The sequence below is a fragment of the Pinus tabuliformis genome, chromosome 9 (assembly GCF_031772625.1).
Source record: "Pinus tabuliformis cultivar Carrire ecotype Pingquan chromosome 9, CPIR1, whole genome shotgun sequence".
NCBI classification, from domain to species: Eukaryota; Viridiplantae; Streptophyta; class Pinopsida; order Pinales; family Pinaceae; genus Pinus; species Pinus tabuliformis.
The window spans coordinates 155,220,176-155,232,875 of record NC_142307.1 but is presented as its reverse complement, the minus strand read 5'-3'; positions in this window follow the sequence as shown (position 1 = coordinate 155,232,875).

The window sequence follows — 12,700 nt, the reverse complement described above, 5'->3', positions numbered from 1 at the left end:
ACAAACAAAGACTATCAGGCAAATCAGGGGCAATCTGTCTTAAGGATGAACAAAAGCTACAACCAGCCACAGGTAAAATCCTCTCAATTTGCTTCAAGAATGAATGACAATAGAAATTACAATCATTTGGCCGGAAGATTTGATAACCGCAGAAATTTCTTCAATGGACAATGCTTTTCTTGCCATAACTTTGGTCACAAAGCAGCTCAATGTGTTGCATATAAAATGATCATGACTAGAGAAGCTCAAAAACAAAGAAGTATGACCGGGATTACAAAAAGGACCTATAACAACTTTTCGGTTCTTGAAAATGAAGTTGAATGTTCTATTTGCAATAACTTTGGTCGTGAAGATTCTGAATGTAGGAGCGGGTTTCAGCAGACAAAGGAACAAGCCTCAAGCACTAAAACATGGAGAATAAAGGAACCACAAACAGAAAGATGTGGGATAGCATTTTATGCAGAGGGACAGGAAAATATATGGTACATTGACAGTGGATGTTCGAAGCATATGACAGGTGATAAAGAAAAACTTGAATCATATTCTGCTCTAGAAAAAGGAAAGAAAGTTTCTTTTGGAAATGATACTCCTGCAACTATAAAAGGAAAAGGCACTGCTCAGTTAAAAGAAAAGGTCAAAGCTGGAAATGTTTTGTATGTTGATGGATTGAAACATAATCTTCTAAGTGTCAGCCAGATGTGTGATCAAAGAACCGAGGTGATATTCAGATCAAATGGATGTCTTGTTCATGATCTTGATACAGGTAAAACAGTGATCAAAGGTAAAAGAACTCCAAATAATCTATACATATTTGAATAAGGACAACAACAATGCTATCTGAGCAAGGATGATGAGCACTGGTTATGGCACCGGAGGTTGGGGCATCTAAGCTTTTCACAAATAAGGAAAGCATGCAAATATCAGGCAGTTCGTGGTCTTCCAGATATCAAAGTTCTAGACAACACCATATGCAAATCATGTCAGTTTGGAAAGCAAACCAGAACTACCTTTCCGGAAAAAGAACGATCAGCTAGCATGCCTCTTGAGATAGTACATACAGATACATGTGGTCCATTCAGAAAAACGACACCTCGAGGAGAAGAATACTTGATATTGTTCATTGACGATTTCTCCAGGTTTGTTTGGTTAGGACTTATGAAGCACAAAGATGAAGCATTCGAAAAATTCAAATCCTTTAAAGCCTTGGTTGAAAATGAATCAGGATACAAAATTAAGTGTCTTAGATCCGACAGAGGTGGGCAGTTTACCTCAAATGAATTTTTCGATTTATGTGAAGAACATGGGATAAGAAGAGAATTCTCTACAGCTAGAACTCCTCAGCAAAATGGAGTGGTGGAAAGAATGAAAAGAACTGTCCAACATATGGCTCGTGCTATGCTTGATGAATCTGGAACTCCCGCAACTTTCTGGGGTGAAGCAGCACATGCTGCGGTTATTATTCTCAACAAAACAAATGTCCGAGTGAACAACACTCAAACCCCTCATGAGCTCTGGTATGGTGAGACTCCTTCGGTAAAGAACTTCAAAATATTTGGGAGCAAATGCTATATTAAAAATACTGATGAGCAACTTGGCAAACTTGAACCTAGAGCAGGTGAAGGCATCCTTCTTGGTTATTCTCCACACAGCAAAGCATACAAGTGCTATAATAAAAGACTTGGAAGAATTGTTGACAGCATTGATGTAGTGGTTGATGAGAAGGGATACATTCCTAGGCAAGTAAATCATGAAGATATCGAAGAAGATGAAGGCCATCCTCAAAGACAGAATGATGAAGAAGAAGAACCTCAAGAAGAACCAGAGGAGTAGATAAGGATAGAAGAGAAGACTCCATCCAGATATGTTCAGAAGAATCATCCAGAATCTCAGATTTTGGGGCAGAAAGAAGCAGGTGTACAAACAAGGAGAACAATTGCAAAAGCTTCAAGCTATTTGGCATTACTCTCTTCCACTGAACCACAAAATGTGAAAGAGGCATGCAAAGATGAATTTTGGGTCAAAGCAATGGATGAAGAACTTGAGCAGATCGAAAAGAACAACACTTGGGAGCTGGTTCCTAGACCAAAGGATAAGAATGTTATAGGAACAAAATGGGTCTTCAAAAATAAATTGAATGAAAATGGAGAAGTAATTAGAAACAAGGCCAGACTTGTTTGTAAAGGGTATGCGCAGCAAGAAGGAATAGATTTTAAAGAAACTTTTGCTCCTGTTGCAAGACTTGAGGCCATCCGAATGTTCCTTGCTCTCTCAAACTTTCAAAACTTCAAAGTATTTCAAATGGACGTGAAATCAGCCTTTCTGAATGGAGACTTGGAAGAAGAAGTATACATTGAGCAGCCAGATGGTTTCATTCTTGGAAATGATCCAAATCTTGTATGCAGATTGAAAAAGGCTCTCTATGGCCTCAAACAAGCTCCAAGGGCTTGGTACTATCGTTTGGACAAATATCTTCATCAACAAGGTTTTTCAAAAGGATCAGCAGACAACAATCTTTATATAAAAGTTGAAAATGACAAATTGCTGATACTTGTTGTGTATGTAGATGACATTAACTTTGGGAGAAATGAAGAAGCTATGAGTCAAAGCTTTGCCTTGGTGATGCAGAAAGAATTCGAAATGTCCTTGCTAGGAGAACTGACATATTTTCTTGGTTTGCAAATCCAACAAAATGAAGGAGGGATCTTCTTGTCTCAAACCAAGTATCTCAAGCAGATTTTGAAGAAATATGGTATGGAAGAAGCAAAACCAGTATGTACACCCATGGTCACAAGATGTAACCTCAGTGTAAATGATGAATCAACATCAGTGCATCAACCAACTTACAGATCTATGATTGGAAGTCTACTTTATTTGACAGGTACCCGACCAGACATCATGCATGCAGTGGGAATAGTTGGAAGATTTCAAGCAAATCCAAAGGAAACTCATCTTCAGGCAGTAAAGAGAATCTTAAAATATCTTCAAGGGACTCAAAACTATGGCTTATGGTATCCTATAGATACAGATCTCACACTTCATGCTTATACAGATGCAGATTGGGCCGGAAGCGTGGATGACAGGAAAAGCACAAGTGGTGGTGCATTCTTTATGGGTTCCAGATTAGTATCTTGGTTCAGCAAGAAACAGAGTTCGATTGCCTTGTCTACAGCTGAAGCAGAATATGTTGCTGCTGCATCTTGCTGCACTCAACTCCTTTGGATGATGCAGACCTTGCAGGATTTTCAAATCACTTGTACACCACCCATCTCCATCTTATGTGATAATACAAGTGCAATCAGCATTTCAAAGAACCCAGTCATGCATTCAAAAACCAAGCACATACCAATCAAGTATCACTTTCTCCGGGAACAAGTGCTTGAACAAAAGGTCAAGTTGGAGTATGTTCCTTCTAAGGAACAGGTTGCTGATATACTCACCAAACCATTGCTTAGGGAGACCTTTGAATACCTCAGGCAAAAGCTGGGGGTTGTTGATGCATCATCTTGTTGTTGAATCTCTTCTGATTGTTGGTTGTACGCAAGGTTCATCTGAAGTATATGCGTACATGTGTTGGGTTGCGGATTGGTCAAAGATCGAATGGCACAGGTTCAGGGGGAGCATATCATGCATTGTTGGCATTATGGAGGAAGTACAGAAGGAGATCATGGATGCTGGTCTGAATATTGCTGCAATACGTCTCTATCTCTTTCATGGTCATGGATTATGGTTCTTCTTTGCAGATCTGGTTTATAGTCAGGGGGAGCATGTTCTTAGGGGGAGCATAACCCTTTGCCCTTGATGTCAAAGGGGGAGAGTATTTGGTTGTTGTTGCCATCAAGTCCAAAGGGGGAGATTGTTGGCATTATGATACATATGTTGTACTTGATGGCAACCCACTCATCTCAGATAATAAATTATAGTGTAGAGAAAAGTTCACGCACTTATATGCAGAGAAAAGTTTATTTCATTTAGAGAAAAGTTCACGCACTTTTATGCAGAGAAAAGTTTATTTCATGTAGAGAAAAGTTCAGGCACTTTTATGCAGAGAAAAGTTTATTTCATGAATAGAAAAAGTTCACGCACTTTCATGCAAGGAAAAGCGCGTATATGTTGGAGAACTTACCTTTGGTCCATGGTAGTTAGTCCTTGGTATTTGAACCTATGAGGAAAAGCGCGTATATGTTGGAGAACTTACCTTTGGTCCATGGTAGTTAGTCCTTGGTATTTGAACCTATGAGGAAAAGTGCGTATATGTTGGAGAACTTACCTTTGGTCCATGGTAGTTAGTCCTTGGTATTTGAACCTATGGTTTTGGACCATGGTACGCACTTTCATGCAAGGAAAAGTGCGTATATGTTGGAGAACTTACCTTTGGTCCATGGTAGTTAGTCCTTGGTATTTGAACCTATGGTTTTGGACCATGGTACCTCGTCAAAAGTGTTGATCTCACGTAATTTCATGGTTGGTTCATGGTATTAGTCCGACAAATTTTGATCCTATGGTTTTGGCCTATGGTATTGCATCCAAAAGTGTTGATCTCACGTACTTTCATGGTTGGTTCATGGTATTAGTCCAACAGTTTTTATGGTTTTGGCCCGTGGTATTGTGAAAGGCTTAAGACTATAAAAGAGGAAGGAGATCATTTGGCAAAGCATCTTTTGAATTATTGAATATCTGATAAAGTGCTAGATCTGGAATATTGTGATTGGGTTTTGGTGCAGATTTGGATCTGAATGAAGAAGGAACCTGAGCGTAAGGAGAAGGATAAGTTCTATTGGTGGGTCAAAATCTTAAGGCTGGAATAGTGGTATCTCTATATGATTTTGATTTGTGATATGTGGCATACGCTTGATCTATAAATCTAATAATCTGGGTCTGAATTATTGATGCATGTTTTATTTTACACATGTTATGATTTGGGTATGTCTGATGTAACAACTGCAAAGTTATAAGGAAATATTTGCAGATCTGTATGCGGGTTGGCTTTGGTGAAATCAGAGATTGATAATGCAAGTGTAGTTGATGGGTTTTTGATGTTCTTGGATCCAGTTTGAAAATTTATGAAAAGTGGTCCTTGAAAGAAAAGAAGTAGGGGGTTGTAGCTCCCTTCCAGGAGAGACTGGAAAACGAGAGAGAGTTGTAGCTCTCTGCAGGTTGCAGCCTGCGTACTGGTAAAGGACTGCACCAGTACAAAATCATTGTAAAAGGAATTTCTAATTGAAAGAAGATAGAGACATATTGCAGTAGGTGGTTTTCTCCCACATTGGGTTTCCACCTTCTATCATGGTGTTCATGTGTGTGTCTTATGTGTGATGATCTTTTCTATTTTACTGCACCTGTTTACTGTTAATATTGTTGATGATGTTCTAATGCACTCATTAAGGATCAACTAACTGAATCATAAGAAGTTGTGGAAGTAGCATATATGAATCTGAATATGGAAATGAAAAAGTTTTATTGATGTGATAATACTGATTCACCCCCCCCCCCCTCTCAGTATTATTTCCAACAAGCACTAGTTTCAATTTCATGGAAATGAATGAATAAGAGTGTGTGATAGGGAGTGTTAGCGAGTTCCAAGTGTGTTAAGGAGGAAGTGACAAGGTATGTTAGGTAGCGCCAAGGCATGCTATAGTGTTGGGGAAGCATGCTAAGATGTACCAAGTTCCAAGGTGTTCCAGTGTGTGTTAGGAGTGTTAGAAAGTGCTAGGGAGACACAAGGGAGCACTAGGTCAAAATGCATGGAAATGAATGAATAAGAGTGTGTGATAGGGGGTGTAATGAGTTCCAAGTGTGTTAAGGAGGGAGTGACATGGTATGCTAGGCAGTTCTAAGGAATGCTAGAGTGCGAAGGAAACATCTGACCAAGATGTGCTAGGTGCCAAGGTGTGCCAATGCGTGCTAGGAAGTGTTACAAAGTGCCATGGAAACAAAAGGGACCACTAGATCAAAATAATGCATGGAAATGAATGAATGAGATTTTGTGAAAGGAAGTGTTGTTGAGTTCTAGGTGTGTTGAGGGAGCGATAAGATATTATTTGCAGTGTTAAGGCATGTTAGAGGCCAGGGCAATGATATGCCAAGATGTGCCAAGTGTTAGGGTGTGTGAATGCATGCTAGGGAGTGTTAGGCAGTGCCATGGAAACAAAAGGGAGCACTAGTTTCAAATGCATGGAGATGAATGAATAAGTGTATGTGACAGGGAGTGTCAGTGAGTTCTAGATGTGTTAAGGAGTGAGTGACAAGGTATGATAGGTAGTGCCAAGGAATGCTAGAGTGCCAAGGCAACATGCCAAGATGTGCCAGGTATTAGGAAGTGTTAGGGAGTGTCATGGAAACACAAGGGAGAACTAGCTAAAAATTCATGGAAATGAATAATTAAGAGTGTGTGATAGGGTGTTTCAGTGAGTTTCATGTGTGTTAAGGAGGGAGTGACAAGGTTATATGCTAGGCAATGCCAAGGCATGCGAGATTTCTAGGGCATGTTAGGGAGTGGTAGGGAGTGCCAAATCATGCCAAGGAATGTAGGGGGTGCTAACACGTGCTACATAGTGCCAATGGATTGTTAGATGTGCCAAGTGTTATGGCATGTCAAGATGTAAACTATGTTTCTTAGTTGTTTTATGGCCATAATTGGACATGAGCCTTGACATCGTAACTAGTAACTTGTTAATAGAATTTGGATAAGTTGAAATTATATATGAGTAGCCTAAGATGAGTTATAGTCAGTTCTTAGGTGAACAAGGCATAGTCTAGTTGTAGTAACTATAACTTGGTCAAGTTGTTGTAGTTGAGGCAAGACTTGGTTGGGTTTCCAAGTCCCAAAAAATGTAAGGGCCGGTAGTTGTGAGTGCATTGTAGCTGAGTGTCAGGGTGTGCCAAGTAATGAAAAGGCATGCTAACACATGTCGAACATTTCCAATGCATGTTGAGGAGAGTTACAGAGTGTTAGGGAATCACAAGGGAGAACTAGGTCAACATACATTGAAATGAGCAAATAAGTTTGTGTGCCAGGGAGTGTCAATGAATTTTAGGTGTCTCAAGGAAAAAGTGTGTTAGGAGAAGGTTACAATAGGAATTGTAGGAGTCAAGCCTATGGTTACAATTATAAGGGGTTGGTAAAAGCAATTTTATACAAAGGGAAACTTTGGGTTGGACACAAAATTGTCTTGCCAATGACTTGGTTGGGTTCCCATGCTGGAAAAATAGTAATGCTATCTATTAGGGCATGACAGTTAGGGAGTGCTAAGGTGTGCCAGGGAATTCCAGGAAGTACTAACACATGCTAGAAAATTCCAAGGCATGTTAGGCATGCTAAGACAAGCCAACTACTAAGGCATGCCATGATGTGTTAGGTGCCACAGTGTGGGGCGAATGCATGTTAGGGAATATTAGGGAAAAGTGCCAAGGAAACACAAGGGAACACTAGTTTTAAATGCATGGAAATGAAGTGTCAACGAGTTCCAAGTATGCTAAGGAGGGAGTGACATCATATGATATGCAGTTCCAAGGCATGCTAGAGTACTAGGGAAGCATACCAAGATGTGCCAAGCACCAAGGTGTGCTAATGCGTGCTAAGGAGTTTTAGGGAGTGCTAGGGAAACATCAGGAAGCACTAGGTAAACATGCATGGAAATGAATGAATAAGAGTGTGTGACAGGGAGTGTCAATGAGTTCCAAGTGTGCTAAGGAAAGAGTGACAGGGTGTGCTAAGCTATGCTAAGTCATGCAAGATTACTAGGGTGACATGCAGCCAAGATGTGTCAAGGTGCCAGTGTTGGAAATAATACTGAGAGGGGGGGTGAATCAGTATTATCAAATTATTTTCAATATATCTTCCTTATTTATACTTTGAATAATTCTTCAAATATTGATCATTACTTTGTATGTCAGAATCATAAAATAATGAGCAGGAACAAGAAAAGCAAATAGTCACACAAAAGAACACCAGATATAAGGTGGAAACCCAATGTGGGTGAAAACCACCTGCTGCAATATGTCACTATCTTCTTTTAATAAGAAACTCCTTTTACAATGATTTTGTACTGGTGCAGTCCTTTACCAGTACGCAGGCTACAACCTGCAGAGAGCTACAACTCTCTCTCTCGTTTTCCAGTCTCTCCTGGAAGGGAGCTACAACCCCCTACTTCTTTTCTTTCAAGGACCACTTTTCATAAATTTTCAAACTGGATCCATGAACATCAATCAATCATCAAGTATATCTGCATCAAACAATCTCCTTTTCCCAATTAGCACTAAATCAAGTAAACACTTCTCTGACAGCTGTACCCAGAACACAGTAATAGTAACCACACACCAAATTCTGAACCCAGAATACTGCAGCAATAGACAAAGGCAGCTAGATCATAATTTAAAGATATACGATACTTCAACAACCTGAAACCTGCGTTCAGATCTATAAAGGATAATTCCTTCTTTCAAATATTCAGACATTAATTTACCCAGATTGTCAGATTTACAGATCAAGCATGCACCTCATATAATAGATCAAAATCATACAAAGATACTATTATTCAAGCATAAAGATTATGACCCATCAATAGAACTTATCCTTCTTTATGCGCTAAGGTTCCTCCTTCATTCAGATCCAGATATACACCATAACCCAATCAGAAATATTTCAGATCTAGCACTTATTAGATATTCAATTCATTCGATGATACCTTGCCAAATGATCTTCTTCCTCTTATATAGTCTTAGGCCTTCCACAATACCATGGTCCAAAACCATAGGATCAAAAAACTGTTGGACTAATACCATGAACCAACCATGAAAGTGTGTGAGATCAACACTTTTGGATGCAATACCACGAGCCAAAACCATAGGATCAAAAACTATCGGACTAATACCATGAACCAACCATGAAATTGCGTGAGATCAACACTTCTGACGAGGTACCATGGTCCAAAACCATAGGTTCAAATACCAAGGACTAACTACCATGGACCAAAGGTAAGTTCTCCAACATATACACGCTTTTCCTTGCATGAAAGTGCGTGAGATCAACACTTCTGACGAGGTACCATGGTCCAAAACCATAGGTTCAAATACCAAGGACTAACTACCATGGACCAAGGGTAAGTTCTCCAACATATACGCGCTTTTCCTTGCATGAAATACAAAGGACTAACTACCATGGACCAAAGGTAAGTTCTCCAACATATACACGCTTTTCCTTGCATGAAAGTGCGTGAACTTTTTCTCTACATGAAATAACTTTTCTCTGCATAAAAGTGCGTGAACTTTTCTCTACATGAAATAAAATTTTCTCTGCATAAAAGTGCGTGAACTTTTCTCTACATGAAATAAAATTTTCTCTGCATAAAAGTGCGTGAACTTTTCTCTACATGAAATAAACTTTTCTCTGCATATAAGCGTGTGAACTTTTCTGCACTATAATTTATCATCTGAGATGAGTGGGTTGCCATCAAGTACAACATATGTATCATAATGCCAACAATCTCCCCCTTTGGACTTGATGGCAACAACAACCAATCACTCTCCCCCTTTGACATCAAGGGCAAAGGGTTATGCTCCCCCTAAGAACATGCTCCCCGTGACTATAATCCAGATCTACAAAGAAGAACCATAATCCATGACCATGAAAGAGATAGAGATGTATTGCAGCAATATTCAGACCAGCATCCATGATCTCCTTCTGTACTTCCTCCATAATGCCAACAATGCATGATATGCTCCCCCTGAACCTGTACCATTCGATCTTTGACCAATCCGAAACCCAGCACATGTACGCATATACTTCAGATGAACCTTGCGTACAACCAACAATCGGAAGAGATTCAACAACAAGATGATGCATCAACAACCCCCAGCTTTTGCCTGAGGTATTCAAAGGTCTCCCTAGGAAATGGTTCGGTGAGTATATCAGCAACCTGTTCCTTAGAAGGAACATACTCCAACTTGACCTTTTGTTCAAGCACTTGTTCCCGGAGAAAGTGATACTTGATTGGTATGTGCTTGGTTTTTGAATGCATGACTGGGTTCTTTGAAATGCTGATTGCACTTGTATTATCACATAAGATGGAGATGGGTGCTGTACAAGTGATTTGAAAATCCTGCAAGGTCTGCATCATCCAAAGGAGTTGAGTGCAGAAAGATGCAGCAGCAACATATTCTGCTTCAGCTGTAGACAAGGCAATCGAACTCTATTTCTTGCTGAACCAAGATACTAATCTGGAACCCATAAAGAATGCACCACCACTTGTGTTCTTCCTGTCATCCACGCTTCCGGTCCAATCTGCATAAGTATAAGCATGAAGTGTGAGATTTGTATCTCTAGGATACCATAAGCCATAATTTTGAGTCCCTTGAAGATATTTGAAGATTCTCTTTACTGCCTGAAGATGAGTTTCCTTTGGATTTGCCTGAAATCTTCCAACTATTCCCACTGCATGCATGATGTCTGGTCGGGTACCTGTCAAATAAAGTAGACTTCCAATCATAGATCTGTATGTTGGTTGATGTACTGCTGCTGATTCATCATTTGCACTGAGGCTACAACCTGTGACCATGGGTGTACATACTGGTTTTGCATCTTCCATGCCATATTTCTTCAAAATATGCTTGAGATACTTGGTTTGAGACAAGAAGATCCCTCCTTCCTTTTGTTGGATTTGCAAACCAAGAAAATATGTCAATTCTCCAAGCAATGACATTTCGAATTCTTTCTGCATCACCAAGGCAAAGCTTTTACTCATAGATTCTTCATTGCTGCCAAAGATAATGTCATCTACATACACAACAAGTATTAGCAATTTGTCATTTCAATTTTTATATAAAGATTGCTATCTACTGATCCTTTTGAAAAACCTTGTTGATGAAGATATTTGTCCAAATGATAGTACCAAGCCCTTGGAGCTTGTTTAAGACCATAGAGAGCCTTTTTCAATCTGCATACAAGATTTGGATCATTTCCAAGAATGAAATCATCTGGCTGCTCCATGTATACTTCTTCTTCTAAGTCTCCATTCAGAAAGGCTGATTTCACGTCCATTTGAAATACTTTGAACTTTTGAAAGCTTGAGAGATCAAGGAACATTCGGATGGCCTCAAGTCTTGCAACAGGAGCAAAAGTTTCTTCAAAATCTATTCCTTCTTGCTGTGCATACCCTTTACAAACAAGTTTGGCCTTGTTTCTAATTACTTGCCCATTTTCATTCAACTTATTTTTGAAGACCCATTTTGTCCCTATAACATTCTTCTCCTTTGGTCTAGGAACCAACTCCCAAGTGTTGTTCTTTTCGATCTGCTCAAGTTCTTCATCCATTGCTTTGACCCAACATTCATCTTTGCATGCCTCTTTTACATTTTGTGGTTCAGTGGATGAGAGTAATGCCAAATAGCTTGAAGCTTCTGCAATTTTTCTTCTTGTTTGTACACCTGCTTCTTTTTGCCCCAAAATCTGAGATTCTGGATGATTCTTCTGAACGTACCTGGATGGAGTCTTCTCTTCTACCCTTAGTTGTTCCTCTGGTGCTTCTTGAGGTTCTTCTTCTTCATCATTCTGTCTTTGAGGGTAGTCTTCATCTTCTTCGATATTTTCATGATTTACTTGCCTAGGAATGTATCCTTTTTCATCAACCACTACATCAATGCTATCAACAATTCTTCCAAGTCTTTTATTGTAGCACTTATATGCTTTGCTGTGTGGAGAATAACCAAGAAGAATGCCTTCATCTGCTCTAGGTTCAAGTTTGCCAAGTTGCTCATCAGTATTCTTAATATAGCATTTGCTCCCAAAGATTTTGAAGTGTTTCACCGAGGGAGTCTCACCATACCAGAGTTCATGAGGAGTTTGAGTGCTGTTCACTCAGACATTTGTTTTATTGAGAATAACAACCGCAGCATATGCAGCTTCACCCCAGAAAGTTGCGGGAGTTCCGGACTCATCAAGCATAGCACGGGCCATTTGTTGGACTGTCCTGTTCATCCTTTCCACCACTCCATTTTGTTGAGGAGTTCTAGCTGTAGAGAATTCCCTTCTTATCCCATGTTCTTCACATAAATTGAAAAATTCATTTGAGGTAAACTCCCCACCTTTGTCGGACCTGAGGCACTTAATTTTGTAACCTGATTCATTTTCAACCAAGGCTTTGAAGGATTTGAATTTTTCGAATGCTTCGTCTTTGTGCTTCCAAAGTCCTAACCAAACAAACCTGGAGAAATCGTCAATGAATAATATCAAGTATTCTTCTCCTCGAGGTGACCTCGTCCTGAAAGGACCACATACATCTGTATGGACTAGTTCAAGAGGCCTGCTGGCTGATCCTTCCTTCTCCGGGAAGTTGGTTCTGGTTTGCTTACCAAACTGACATGATTTTCATATAGTGTTGTCTGGAATTTTGATGTCTGGAAGACCACGAATTGCCTGATATTTGCATGCCTTCCTTAGTTGTGAAAAGCTTAGATGCCCCAACCTCCAGTGCCATAACTAATGTTCATCATCCTTGCCCAAATAGCATTGTTGTTGTCCTTCTTCAAATATGTATAGATTATTTGGAGTTCTTCTACCTTTGATCACTGTTTTCCCTGTATCAAGATCACGAACGCTACATCCATTTGATCGAAATATTACCTTGGTTCCTTGATCGCACATCTAACTGACACTCAGAAGGTTATGCTTCAAGCCATCAACATACAAAACATTTCCAGCTTTAAC